At 48.2% G+C, this 13,915-nt stretch overlaps 2 long non-coding RNA genes across 2 annotated transcripts; one reads left to right on the forward strand and one right to left on the reverse strand.

Moving 5' to 3' along the window:
* The first annotated feature begins 13 nt into the window (after positions 1-13).
* LOC138923196 (uncharacterized) lies at positions 14-1,588 on the forward strand. The gene is made up of 2 exons (XR_011436479.1): positions 14-168; positions 956-1,588. It is a non-coding gene; the product is annotated as an uncharacterized lncRNA (long non-coding RNA).
* A 10,648-nt stretch (positions 1,589-12,236) lies between these two features.
* On the reverse strand, positions 12,237-13,094 carry LOC138923197 (uncharacterized). Its single transcript, XR_011436480.1, has 3 exons — positions 12,961-13,094; positions 12,603-12,691; positions 12,237-12,436 (listed from the first exon to the last, which is right to left on the reverse strand). It is a non-coding gene; the product is annotated as an uncharacterized lncRNA (long non-coding RNA).
* Between the last annotated feature and the right edge of the window lie 821 nt (positions 13,095-13,915).

Here is a 13,915-nt window from a genome sequence, read left to right on the forward strand (position 1 = left end):
TTTATTCCTTGAGGTCACCCATGGGTAGGAAGTCAACACTTTCCTAAAGGATTTTTCTCACCCAAGAGAATAAGGCAAGTTTTTAGGAATTTACAGTCCATCCTCTCAAGAAGCTTATGGCCAAGCAGATGAGAAATGAGTCACTTTCGGAACTCAGAGCATCACCAGGTGAGTTCTTCATGAACATAGTGTTCTTTCTTCTGTGCTGTCTGTTGAACTTCTTGCCATGAATCCAAGGGAGCATCCCTCATCACCTTAGGATTTGGACTAAGCAAAAGCCAGGAAGAGAAACTATGCTGGATTACCTCTGCCTCACTCCTTCCCAGCAATACTGGTCTGGCCTGCCTCTATAGGAGACACCAGATACATGGTGGCTCAGTCTGGTCTCCACCCTTGAGGGACCATGGAGAGGCATCAAGGCAGGGAGGAAGCCGGCGGGCCTACATTACATGCTGTGGCAAGCTTGGAAGGGGAGAGAGCCACTTTCCAGACTGCTTCCTGTGCATGTACTGGGGACTGCTCCTAGATTTAAAATACTGTCCTGTCTCCTCCTATAAACCATACCTTATAGGACATATTGGGGAGACAAGATCAGAGTGTTTCTTGCTCTCTTATAGTTTGCAGTCTGGTTGAAAATGATAAACACCATGAGGGTAGAGTGGGCATTGAGAGAAGGGAGTTGTAACTTCATCTGGGTTCAGAGACAGCACATAGGCTGAACCTTTGGAGATGTGGGGGTTGGGGAGGCATTCCTGTTGAAAAAAACATCTGCAAGCAAAGCCATGGAGTTGGGAAAGCACTGGGCAGGGTGCCCAGGGAACGTGGAGTTTGATAATGGGGAATAAGAGAGGCAAGTTTGGCAAGAGGGATTGGGTCATAGAGGGTTTTAAATGCCAGGAGGGGGAATTGGCCTTTGTCTTGTAAGCAGTGGGGAACACAGAAAATATTTGAACAGGAGGGTACGGGTCCTGGAGCTGTGCTGCTGCAGATGGATCTGACAGTAGTGGGAGAGGTCGGGTGCAGTAGGACCAGCGATTCCGGGAGTGCGACAGTGGCAGGCGATGTGGGGCTTGAGCAAAGGCAGCGACAGCAAGGACAGAAGAGGGGTCACCTGGCCTAGGGAAAGAGGTGTCAGAGGTCATCCAAGATGGTGAAGCCTTTCTGAGGAATGAGGAAGATGAAGGTGAGTGAGCCCAGTTTTGGAAACACAGAACTTCAGGAACAGACAGCAGCTACACCAAGGAACCTCACTCAGGCCCCTTAGATCTTTCCCTTCATTCTTGCGTCGTCTTGACAAGATGACTCCACCCAGAATTCCCACTGCCTTGGATCTCATGTCGATCTCCAGAATTCAGCATCCCCTAACTTTATCCCTGTAAGGATGGGGACATTTCTTTGGGTGTGTTTTCCTTTCTTTCACAAGTTTTAAATTTTTTAAGCCCAGTTTTAAAAAATTCACCTCAATTTATCTCTAACACAGCAACTTTTGTTTTACCAAATTCTCTTCCAAGCTTGTTCCTATTCATTCATATTCTAACATAGTTATGTCATGTTTATGTAATTTAATAAACTTTGTCATTTACCATGAGCATTGGAAGTTGTCACTTAAATGTTTCAGGCACATTAAAACCAAATGAATGTATTAGCACGTGTGATCCTTAAGTAGAATGGTAGGGCAATTTCATGTGTGCCTGCAAGGGATTTGCAGTCTTTTTGCAGCAGTTTTTAAATCCACTTCTATTTGCAGTCATGCATCGGGTAACAACGGATACATTCTGAGAAATGCATCATTAGGCTATTTCGTCGTCATGCGAACGTCACAGAATGTACTAACACAAACCTAGATGGTACAGCCTGTTACACACCTAGGCTATACAGTACTGATCTTAGGGGACCACCGTTGTATGTGTGGTTTGTTGACCAAAATGTCCTTATGCAACTGTACTTAGATTCGTAATGAAAAGGAAGAGGTAAAAAAAAAATTTAACAAGGAAAGATGAACACTCATCTGTTGAGTTCCAAATATGCACCAAGGGTTAGTGCTTTTGTATACATTTTTCATTTTGCTCTCACACCACCACCCTGGGATCAGTATCGTTAGGCTCAGTAGCAGGTAAGGAGATTGCAGCACAATATCTACCCACCCCCAACAGTGTTAGGTTAATATGTGAGCACCTTCTATAGGCCAAGCACTGTTCTAAGGCACCAGGAATAGAGTATGAGCAAGACAGACGAGGCCCATCTTCTCATGGAACATACACGTTACTTTTAAGGCAGATTAAAGGACTTGGCCCATAAGGGTATCAGTACCAAGTGCTTGCCTTGGGCTGGATGTTGGGCTGATTGGTGTTCACTGGCAAATCACTGCAAGGAAGTCTGCCGCCTTACTGTAGAAACAGGTCTTTTGGGGTTTTTTTGAGGAAGGTTAGCCCTGAGCTAACTGCTGCCAGTCCTCCTCTTTTTGCTGAGGAACAGTGGCCCTGAGCTAATGTCTCTGCCCATCTTCCTCTACTTTATATGTGGGACGCCTACCACAGCATGGCTTGCCAAGCAGTGCCATGTCCACACCCGGGATCTGAACCAGTGAACCCTGGGCCGCCAAGGCAGCACATGGGCACTTAACCACTGCCTCATTGGGCCAGCCCCAAAAAGGTTTCTAAATGCAGTGCTTATTCTAGACTGCACTATTTTTCCTAGACAAGTTGAGCCAGAGGAAGGCAATACCTTTGAGGCTAATGTGGAGTAATGCCTGCCCCTCCCCTCCCACCCACTGGGGCCCAATGGAGGAAGGACCTTGGGAAGCTGAAAGAGGAACGCCCTAAATCTGATTGATTTGCCTGCAGCATCTACTGAGCTAGGTGGTTTTATGTACCTTACTACACAGTCCCATTTTAAAAGATGAAGACAAGCTCAGAGAGGTGAAGTGATTTGCCCAATGTAGCACAGCTAGTGACAAAGCTAGGATTCATCTCTAGATTTCTCTGGTTCTCCTCCCTTGTAAAATATCACTTGTGATACAGTTACAGGAAAACACTTGCTGGAAATCACAACAGCTAGAGTTTGAACTCAGTTTCAAGTCAAGCAGGATTTCTACAAAACTGAATCTGCTTTCCTTAAACAAAAGTTTCTCAGTTGCTGCAGGATGATGCCACTAGCCCACTGCTCTGAATATGAATTGCTCCATCGTTTGATCAAGACTCAGGCCTGCCTGGAAGAGCCCATTTGGCCAAGCCCAGTCGTCATGCCACATCCTAGATGCCAAGGAGTGAAAAGAAGGAAGATGGTTCATTTTAGCTTGTACAGTGGGAAACGGTGCATTAATGCCCACAAAAATGCACTCAATAGGGAATTTCCCAAAAATAGGAAGCAGCCGGAGATGCAAAGGTCCACTAGAATTCACCTCTTTGGATGCTCAAAGTCCACACGCACCCTTCTGTCCATGCTCAACCTTCATCTCCTCCTCCTGTCAAAAAAAGTAGAAAACGGAAATGGTAAGAAAGAACAAGGGTTACGAATAGAAAACAGTAACAAATGTGATGGGTATTATTCAGACCCTATCAATAATCACTGCAAATGTCAATGATCTAAGTAATTAGACAAAGAGTGTCAGCAGATTAAAAAACAAGACCCAACTATATGTTTTTAAATATTGAGATATTAAAAGTAAAGAGGGAGACATATCGTGGTAACACTAATCAAAAGAAAGGTGAGATAGCTATATTTTTAGACAAGACAGACTTCAGAGCAAGGGAGATTATCAGGAATAAAGAGGGGCATTACATAAAGAGATCAATTCTCCGAGAAGATATAACAATCTTTAATGTGTATGCACCTAACAACAAAGTATCAAATACACGAGGCCAAAACTGATAGAACTGCAAGGAGAAAGAGGCAAAGCCACTATGAGAGTTGGAGACTTCAACAGCCCTATATCAGTAGTTGACAGATCCAGCAGACAGGAAATTAGTAAGGACGTAGTTGAACCGAACAGTGCCATCAATGAACTGAATCTAATTGACATTTGTATAAAGTACTTCATCTAGCAGAATACCCATTCTTCTCAAGCTTACATGGAACATTTACCAGGACAGACCACATTCTGGGCCGTAAACACACCTTATGAAATTTAAAAGGATAGAAATCATGCTATGTATGCTCTCAGACCACAATAGAGTTAAACTAGAAATCAAAAACAGAAAGATAACTGGAAAATCCCAAAATACCTGGAAATTAAACAACACTTCTAAATAACGCAAGTTGAGGAAATCATCTCCTCAAGAGAGAGATTTTGAGCCAAATGAAAATACAACTTAAAATTTGTGGGGTACAGCAAAAGCAGTCCTTAGAGGGAAATTTATAGCATTAAAATGCATCCATTAGAAAAAAGAAAAGTCTAAAATCAATAATCTAAGCTTCTGCCTCAGGAAACTAGAAAAAGAAGAGCAAATTAAATCCAAAATAAGCAAAAGAAAAGAAATAATAAAAATCAGAACAGAAATCAATGAAATTGAAAACAGGAAGTCAATAGAGAAGATAATGAAACCAAAAGCTGATACTTTAAGAAAAGTTATAAACTTCTGGCTAAGCTAACCAATAAAAACAAGACACAAGTTACTAATATCAGAAGTGAAAGGGGCCATCACAGTTCTCATGGACATTAAAAAGAATAATAAAGGGATATAATGAACAACTATATCCCCACAATTTGATAATCTAGATGAAATGGAATAATTCCTTGGAAAACACAATCTACCAAAACTAACAGGGAGAGAAAAGAAATCTGAATAGGCCTAAAGAAATGTAATCAATAATTAATAACCTTCAAAAACAGAAAGCACCAGGCCCAGATGTTAATTCTACCAAATATTTAAGGAAGAAATTATACCAATTCTCAATCTTCTCCAGAAAATAAAAGCAGAGGGAATACCTCCTAACTCATTTTGTGAGACCAGCATTACCCCAACACCAAACCAGGCAAAGACTATGCAAGAAAGGAAAACTACATACCAATATTCATGAACATAGATACAAAAACCCTCCCTGAAATATTAGCAAATAGAATCCAATGATGTATAAAAAGAATTATATACCACAATCAAGTGGAATTTACCCCAGGTACACAAAACTAGTTCAACATTCAAAAATCAATTAATGTAATCTATCACATGAACAGGCTAAAGAATAAAAATGACATGAGCATATCAATAGATGCAAAGAAAGCATTTAAGGAAAATCCAACACTCAATCATGATAAAAACTCTCAGCAAACTAGGAAGAGAAGGCAACTTCCTCAACTTGATAAGGAATCAACAAAAACCCACAGCTCACATCATACTTAATAGTGAGAAACTAGATGCTTTCCCCATAAGAGCAGCAGTATGGCCGAGATATCCCCTGTCACCACTCATATTCAACATCGTACTGGAAGTCCCAGCTAATGCAATAAGACAAGAAAAGGAAATAAAAGATACACAGATTGGGAAAGAAGAAATAAAACTCTATTCACAAATGACATTATCATCTTTGTAGAAAATCCCAAAGAATCAACAGAAGAACTAAAAACAGTAAGAAATTATAGCAAGTTTTCAAGATATGAATAATATACAAAAGTCAATTGCTTTTCTCTGTACAGTAATGAACAATTAGAATTTGAAATTAAAAACAATACCATTTACATTAGCACCAATAAAAATGAAATACTTAGGTATACAAGTAACAAAATATGTACAAGACCTCTGCTGAAAGAAATCAAAGATCTACATAAATGGAGAGAGATTCCACGTTCATGATAGGAAGGCTCAACATTGTTAAAATGTCAGTTCTTTCCACCTGGAACCATAGATGCAGTGCAATCCCACCAACTGATTTTGTGGCTGTCAACAAACTGATTTTAGAGTTTATGTAGAAAGCCAAAAAAATATCCAGTATAGCTAATACAATATTGAAAGAGAACAAAGTCAGAGGACTGACACTGCTCAACTTCAAGACTTACCATAAACTTCAGTAAAGACAGAGTCGTGTTGGCTAAAAGAATAGACAAAAGAGATCAATGGAACAAAATAGACCCACACAAATATAGTCAACTGACTTGCAGAGGAGCAAAGGCAATTCAATATAGAAGGGATGGTCTTTTCAACAGGTGGCACAGGAAAAAGGAATCTAGACACAGATCTTATGCCTTTCATAAATATTAACTCAAAAGGATCATAAACCTTAATGTAATACACAAAGTTACTACAAGATAAGATAGAAAATCTAGGTAACCTTGGGTTTGGCAATGACTTTTTAGCTATAACACCAACAGTACAATCCAGGAAAGAAAAATTGATAAGCTGGACTTTATTAAAATTAAAAACTGTGAAAGGCACTGTTAAAAAAAACAAGTGACAGAATAGGAGAAAATATTTTTAAAACATATCCAGCATAGGACTTGCATCCAAAATATACAAAGAGGTCTTAAAACTCAACAATAACAAAACAAACAACCCAATTTAAAAATAGGCAAATGATCTGAACAGACACCTCATCAAAGAAGATATACAGATGGCAAATAATCATATGAAAAGACACTCAATCTCATATGTCATTACAGAATTGCAAGTTAAGAAAACAATGAGAGACCACTAAACACCTATTAGAATCACCAAAATCCAAAACACTGAGAACACCAAATGCTGGGGAGGATGTGGAACCACAGGAACTCATTCACTACCGATGGGAATGCAAAATGGTACAGCCCCTTTGGGAGACAGCTGGGTAGTTTCTTACAAAGCTAAACATTCTCTTCCCATCCAGCCATCATGTCCTTGGTATTTACTCAAATGAACTGAAAACATGTCCACACAAAAACCTGCACATGAATGTTTAATAGCAGCTTTATTCATAATTGTCGAAACTTGGAAGCAACCAAGATGTCCTTCAATAAGTGAATGGATAAATTGTGGTACAACCTCACGACGGCATCTTACTCAGTGATAAGCAGCAATGAGTTAGCAAGCCACTAAAAGACACGGAGGAGCCTTAAAGGCATATTCCCAGCGAAAGAAGCCAATCTGAAAAGGCTACACACCTAGAGACTCCAACTGTAGGATATTCTGGAAAGGCAAAACTATGGAGACAGTAAAAAGATCAGGGGTTCAGGGGGAGAGAGCGAGGGACTGGGTGAGGCACAGGGGACCTTTAGGGCAGGGACACTATTCTGTATGATACTGTGATGGTGGATACATGACATTATGTATTTGTCAAAACCCAGAGAACAGCACAATACAAAGCGTGAAGCCTAATGTAAACTGTGGACTTGAGTTAATACTGCATCAGTGTCCTTTCATCAGTTGTAACAAATGTCCCACAGCAACGCAAGATGCTAATCATGGGGGAAGAGGAGGTGAGGGGGTATATGGGAACTCTGCACTTTCCCTTTAAACCTGCAAAGTCTGTTAATATTTTCTAAGTGCAGGGAGTCAACCTAATGTCTCCCTGGCATCTGCAAAAATCCCTCAGGTAATTTCTGATCTTCTGGTCCTTTGAGTAATGCCATCTTGACATTCTGCAACTTATATACTAAATTAGGGATCAGTAAACTCAGCCCATGGGCCAGATTCAGTCTACTGCCTTATTGTTATACTGCCCTTGAGCTAAGAATAGTTTTTACATTTTTTAATGGTTGAAAAAATAAAAAAATTTCATCATACACAAAAGTTATACAAAATTCACATTTCAGTGCCCACTCTTGGCACACAGCCATGTTCATTCTTACGGCAGCAGAGTTGACTCATTGTAACAAAAATGGAACAGCTCTCAAGTTCTAAAATACTTAACTACGTGGATGTTTTTCCGGCAGAAGAGTTGTTATAGTTGTGTGTGGCTTTTGGGGGGGCGGGGGGCAATGAGGAAGATTGGCCCTGAGCCAGTCCATGCCAGTCCTCCTCTATTTTGTATGTGTTTGCCGTCACAGCATGGCTTGATGAGTGGTATGCAGGTGCACACCTGGAATCCGAACTGGTGAACCCCGGGCCGAAATGGAGCCGGCAAACGTGACTTCTACGCCACCAGTCGGCCCCTGTGTGCCGTTTGTTAAAGAAAAAGACTGCCACCTCCTGTACTAAATGGTAAATTTAACCACAGCCTATATACAATAATGAGGAAAAATGAAAGGAAAAGAAAATCATTTAAAATATATCGATGGATACATGACATATCCAGAAAGTAAACGCAGGTAGGGGCTACTGTCCTATTTTGTTGTAAGCGGTCAGAAGGCCTTGCCTGACTTTATGCTTCCCTCCTCCACAGGTTAATTTTAATGACATACGTAGCTAATACCTATTGAAGCGGATTTTTAAAAAGGAGGAGAAGGTTCTGCGGGCTCCTGCTGTCGAGTAGAGAACAGTCACGCTCCTCGTGCGCGGGGACTGCCTGTCGCTCTTCGTGGAAGCTGGAGGACGGCTCGGGCAACGGGCAAGCGCCCAGGCATTTCCAGAGGGCCGGGCAGGGGCAGCGCGGCCAGGCCGGGGCAGCAGCTTCCGCCCGGCTGCAGAGGGAGGACCTAGTTCCCCAGCTCGGACGCAGGGGACGCGGCCCTGCCTCCCCCAGATGCTCTCCAGTGAGGACGCCCCCAGCGCAGAAGCGGGAGGTGGGTGAGGGCCGTCAAACACTGACAAGTGTCTGCTACACTTTTGCAAAATATGGGGTCACGTCCTGAGCAGGATTCAGAGGTGAGCCAGACGTGGAACTTGTCTTCAGAGAGCTTTATCCTTAATGCTGAAACCCAAATAGACAAAGTAACCCGTGCGTGGCGCAGGAACGTGCTATCCGAGGCAAAAGTCCGGGGTCTGCCCTGCGGCCTGTCCGTTTCAGCACGGACGCGCCCGGCGACCCGCCGAAGAGCAGCGCCAGCGCCTGCACGGCCCAGCCAGACCCACCACGAGCGCGCCGGCCGCGCGGGGCACCAAACGGCACGGCCTGGAAGGCCCTCGGCAGCCTTGTTTGTAACAGCCAGACCTAGAAATATCCCCGAAGCCTCCAGCAGTCGACCGGCTAAGTTGTGAACAGCTAAGTTGTGGCGCGTTCCTGTAACCGAGTCCTCTGCAGGTGGAAGCGAACGAGCCACCGCGCCAGGAAGCCGCACGGGGGCACCTCGCAAACATGACGCCGGACACGAAGGAGCAGAGACTCCCTCCACAATCGCACACTTTGAAAGCAGGCCAGACTAAACGGCAGCTGTTGAGAGGTGGGACCCGTGTGTACTTTGGGACGGAGGGAGAGGTGGCAATGGGAAAGGCAGGCGGGCCGCTGGGGGTGCTGGCTGTGGTCTGCTCCTTGCCTGGTGCGGGTTACCTGGGAGCTGGCCGAGCTGGGCCTCCGGGTTTTACGCCCTTTCCTGGAGGGGTGTTACCTTCACAGCGAAAGAGCAGTGCCAACAGGCAAGGAGATTTCACCAGATCCCATCGGGAGCAGAATTCCTTTTTTCACAGGATAGAATACTTAACTTTAATTCACACTTTTCAGGAAGCCCTGGTGTTTCTTAGAGAGTCTATTAAGAACCCCGGGATATTCCTAAAGAAATGCAAATTAGAGCCACTCCAGGTATCGCATTAACCTGGCTTCTGTTAGGAAACGCAGCGCCGCCCGGCGGTGATGCTGAACGGCGCCGCCACCAGGCCGCTCTGGCCGGAAGTCACCCAGAACTGCGAGGGCGATGTGGCGCCGCCCGGCCGGGTCACCCGCTCCCAGCGTTCATCCCGAGGTGACAACCCAAACCAGGAAAAGAGCTCCGAGTTCAAAGCTGTTTATAGCGGCGTTATTTATCACAGGAAAAACGATGGACGCCATCCAAGCCAGGCTCCTGAGTCCTCTCGGGGCCGAGTGGATGCGCGATGCCCTCCTCCATTCCTGACTTTATCTATAAAAAATCTTACAAAGGTTTAGACACCAAATATTGCTTACTGGATCCCCTTTATTGGGAAGACTCAAATGACTTGAGAAATGAAAAACTCACGCCCGCAGACCTCAGTGACTCTGAGGGGCTGTTCTTCCCATCCGTCAGCTACCATTCAAGCCATCGGTAGTCTGTCGATCTTCTAGTCATCTTAATGTTTTCCCTCAAGCATCTCTTGGCAAGACATTTGAAAACTTTCTTGGATCATCGTCAGTAATTCTTCTAAACCAGAAATTTGTGCGGACCCAATAACGTCACTGATGCAGGGGGAGCACCCCCACGCAGGGCATCTTAGCTTAACGACTGGAGGTGCCGGTGTCCCTGGGAAGAAACTGCCAGGACCTGCAACGTCTGAGGACATTTTCTCCTCATCTCTTTGGCTGTCTCTTCTTACTAGAATATGACTGGGGACATACAGTTTCTGGAAAATATCAGTAGGAGACCAAGTGAAGTGTCCAATACTGTGTTCCCACCATGCACCAGGCAGGTGGAGGGCACTTCACACACGTCAAGTCACCTGGTCCTCAGAACACCCTCCTAAGGTCAGCGTGTTGTCCGAACTTGACAGATGAGGAAATGAGAGATTCTAGGAAGGGTGTGACTCTCACTACCTTGCTGTGTGACCTTGGACAAGTTACTTAAACTCTGGGCCATGGTTTGCTCATCTGTAAAATGGGGATAATAATTCATACCACTACCTCCCAACTCTGTGGAGAAGTTTTGGAGTCAGACAGATCTGGCCTGGCGTCCTGACACTGCCCCACACTCTGTGTGACTTCAGGGGGGTCATTTCACCCCTGAACCTGGAAACAGGAAATAGCTCAGTACCTGCTTCACCAGCAGATGAGGGCCATGCTCACCAGGGCCTGGCTTAGACCGCCCAGCGAGCAGTGGTCCCCTCGGCGCTCCTTTCTCCACCAGGGCTGCCTCCTGGCGTCCCCGCCTCCCTGCTTGGAGCCTTGACACTGGACGGGGGGTGAGGGTTGGGGTGGGGGGGTGACACCGCATTGAGAAGCCCGCCGCAGTCTGCCTGTCCCCTGTCCACCGGTCTGTAAAAGGAGCAGCAGAGCGGCACGGAGCGGACGCCTCTGGGTCTGCAGCTCTCTGCGTGTCCCAGCCTCTGGAGCGAAGGAAGGAGGAGAGGGCACTCCCCGGCCTCCGGTCCCCTTCGCAATGGCGAAACGGTCATCACAAACGTCAGAGGACAAGCGGCCTGTCTGAGAACAAGCGAACTCGCACAGGCCTGGGCCGGCGGCCCGCGCTGGGGCCGGGGAGGGGCACACAGAGCCTGGGCAGGCGAGCCGGGCCCGGGTTTGGGTTCCGATCAGGCCGCCCTGGGCCAGCCCAGCTCCGCGAGCTGCCCCTGCGCGTCCCCGAGCCCGCGTCCTGTCCGCAGGGCAGGGATGCGCCAGCGCTGCCCGCCCTGGGCCGCCAGGAGGATGACAGGGGACCTGTCGGAGCAGCGCCGCCAGGGGCTCCCACGCCGCCCCCCGGCCCGGCTTCGCCCCGCGCGGCGCAGCCACGAAGTTTTGGCTCCTCCCTCCCTGCCCCGACCTCCCCGAGTGGAGTCCTTTTCGCCGCGGCCCCTGCGGTTTGCAGGGCAGCTCCCCCGTGAGCTCCGACGGCCGCTGCCCGGGGCTCCGGGGAGGCCCCGCGGGGGCATCGCGTGCGGAGCTGGCGGAGAGGCGGCGTGGGCCGCTCCCCTGCGGGCGGCGGGAGGCGGGCGGCGCGCGAGGCGGGGCCCGCGGGGGCAGGTGCGCGGCCTCGCCGCCAGGGGGCGCCAACGCTCCCCCGCTCCGCTGCTGTCTCTCCCGCGTGCTTCCCGCCGCCCCCTGCCCCAGGCCTGGTACCAAGTCCCCGCACAGCTCAGAGGCAGGGGGTTACCCTTAGAACTGGAGTCCTGCCTTGCCGAGGCCGGGGAGGGTGAAATGCGGTGACTTGACCCATCATCAAGCTGTGCGACTTTGGGCATGTCTCTCATCCTCTCTGGGCCTCCTTACGTCCTTGGCAGTTTACAAAGCACTTTATTCAAGATCTCTGGAAACTGGCATTTGACCCGCGTCATACTCAGAACCGGGACCGGCCCAAGTTTGGGGGCGGGGGATTAGAAACTGGACCGCATGATGTGAGAGCCTGAGAGTTGCTCTCTGCAGGACCGGTGACTGATAGGTAGATGGACAGACAGAGACCCCACAGGCCCCTGGCTTCTCTTGGCACAATCAAGGGGTAGGAGGATGGCTGCCTGGGCATGCGCCAACCAGGGCTCCCTTGGCCCAGGGGGCCTGCCCTAGAGGATTCTCACCTTGAATCTGAGGCTCCAGAGGGGCCAGCCTCTGCCCCCTATCCCCACCCGTGGCGTGGTGCCCAGAGCCTCATCAGCACTGTGATTTGTCACCAATGGAGGTGCCACATCCCGTGGTATTTGTGGCAAGGACTCCTGGTTGTCTCTCAGTATCCGTTTCCCAGCCTCCCTCGGAGCTCTGGTGGCTGCATGACCCGGTTCTGACCAATGGGAAAGGAGCACTCTGGGTGTGTGCATGGGCTGTTGTGCCTTTAAAAGGGGTGGGAGGCGCACTCCCCTTTCCACCCCACTCTCCCTGGCTGGTCCGCAACCTCGGGGAGGGGAATAGTGAGCATCTTCAACCCCAGAGGCAAGGCAGGTCCACACCTTAGGGATGGCAGAGCCACAAGATGGAAGGAGCCTGGGTCCCTAACTCTGGGGGCCTCCCTGTTGACTCTGGACAGCTAATGCTCCACCTGTAATGAGAAGGAGAAATACAGTTCTGTCTTGCTTAAAGCCACTGCTATTATTGTTAGTTTTGAGGAAGATTAGCCCTGAGCTCACATCTGCTGCCAATCCTCCTCTTTTTGCTGAGGAAGACTGGCCCTGAGCTAACATCTGTGCCCATCTTCCTCTACTTTATATGTGGGATGCCTGCCACAGCGTGGCGTGCCAAGCAGTGTGTAGGTCTGCACCTGGGAACTGGCAAACCCCAGGCCACTGAAGTGGAATGTGCAAACTTAACCTCTGCGCCACCAGCCAGCTCCAAAGCCACTGTTCTTAAATTCTCCTCTGGCAGCATCAGCGGAGTCCATCATTCTGTCACTGAAATAAAACAGTCATGTGATTAGCTGCAATTTAACAGGTGCTTACCACGTGCCAGGTGAGTCCGCCAGCTCTCACTGGGGCGCGCTGCAGTAACAGATCACCCCATCTCAGTGGTTTACAACAAACACAGATGTCCAGCTGGTGTTACACGTTGTGCTGTGGGTTGGCCGCAGCCCTGCCCCATTCTAAGGCTCGCCTCTCCGCACAGTGGTGCAATTTTCCTGATTGACAGGGCAAGGGGAAACAGGCAGGCAGGATTTCCTCAAGGGAGGTTTTCTTCCCCGTGGTTCCTGCTCTGAGCACTCCCAGGGGAGTGGAGGGCAAGCAGGTCTTCACAGGGAACCTCCAGCTGCAGTCCCTTGCCGGGCACACCTGGCATGGCTGAGGCCATGGGTGGCGGGCCTGTGCCCACAGTCACACTTCTGGCCAGCAGCCCTACTCCAAGCTGTTGGTGGGAGATCGCCCAGCTCCCAACATTCTACCCCTGCCCCCAAAGCTGGCAGTCACTTGTGGGGACCTGCCGCCCTCTCCAGGGCTTCTGAGAGAATCTACATGCCCACCCCCTCCCCTGTGGACCTCCTGACCCCATCCTCTCCCTCGAGTCCCCAGCTGATTGGACCAGGGATAGCCATCTGATCCAAGTTGAGCCAATCGCAATGTCGAAGAAATTGAAAAAGGACCCAGAGATGATGGAGAAGATCAGAGCTGAGTTCACAGCAGCACAGACAACAGCGCCAACAGCGGCAGCTAAGGTTTCCTGGCAGCCTTCCAGGTGGCCCTGCGAGCTCTTCACGGGCACGGAATCCTCACGACCCTGTGAGATGGGTAATTGGCGTGTAGTCAGGTGAAGAAACCGAGGCTCAGAGAGGTGA

This window comes from Equus caballus, chromosome 2, assembly GCF_041296265.1.
Source record: "Equus caballus isolate H_3958 breed thoroughbred chromosome 2, TB-T2T, whole genome shotgun sequence".
Classification (NCBI taxonomy): domain Eukaryota; kingdom Metazoa; phylum Chordata; class Mammalia; order Perissodactyla; family Equidae; genus Equus; species Equus caballus.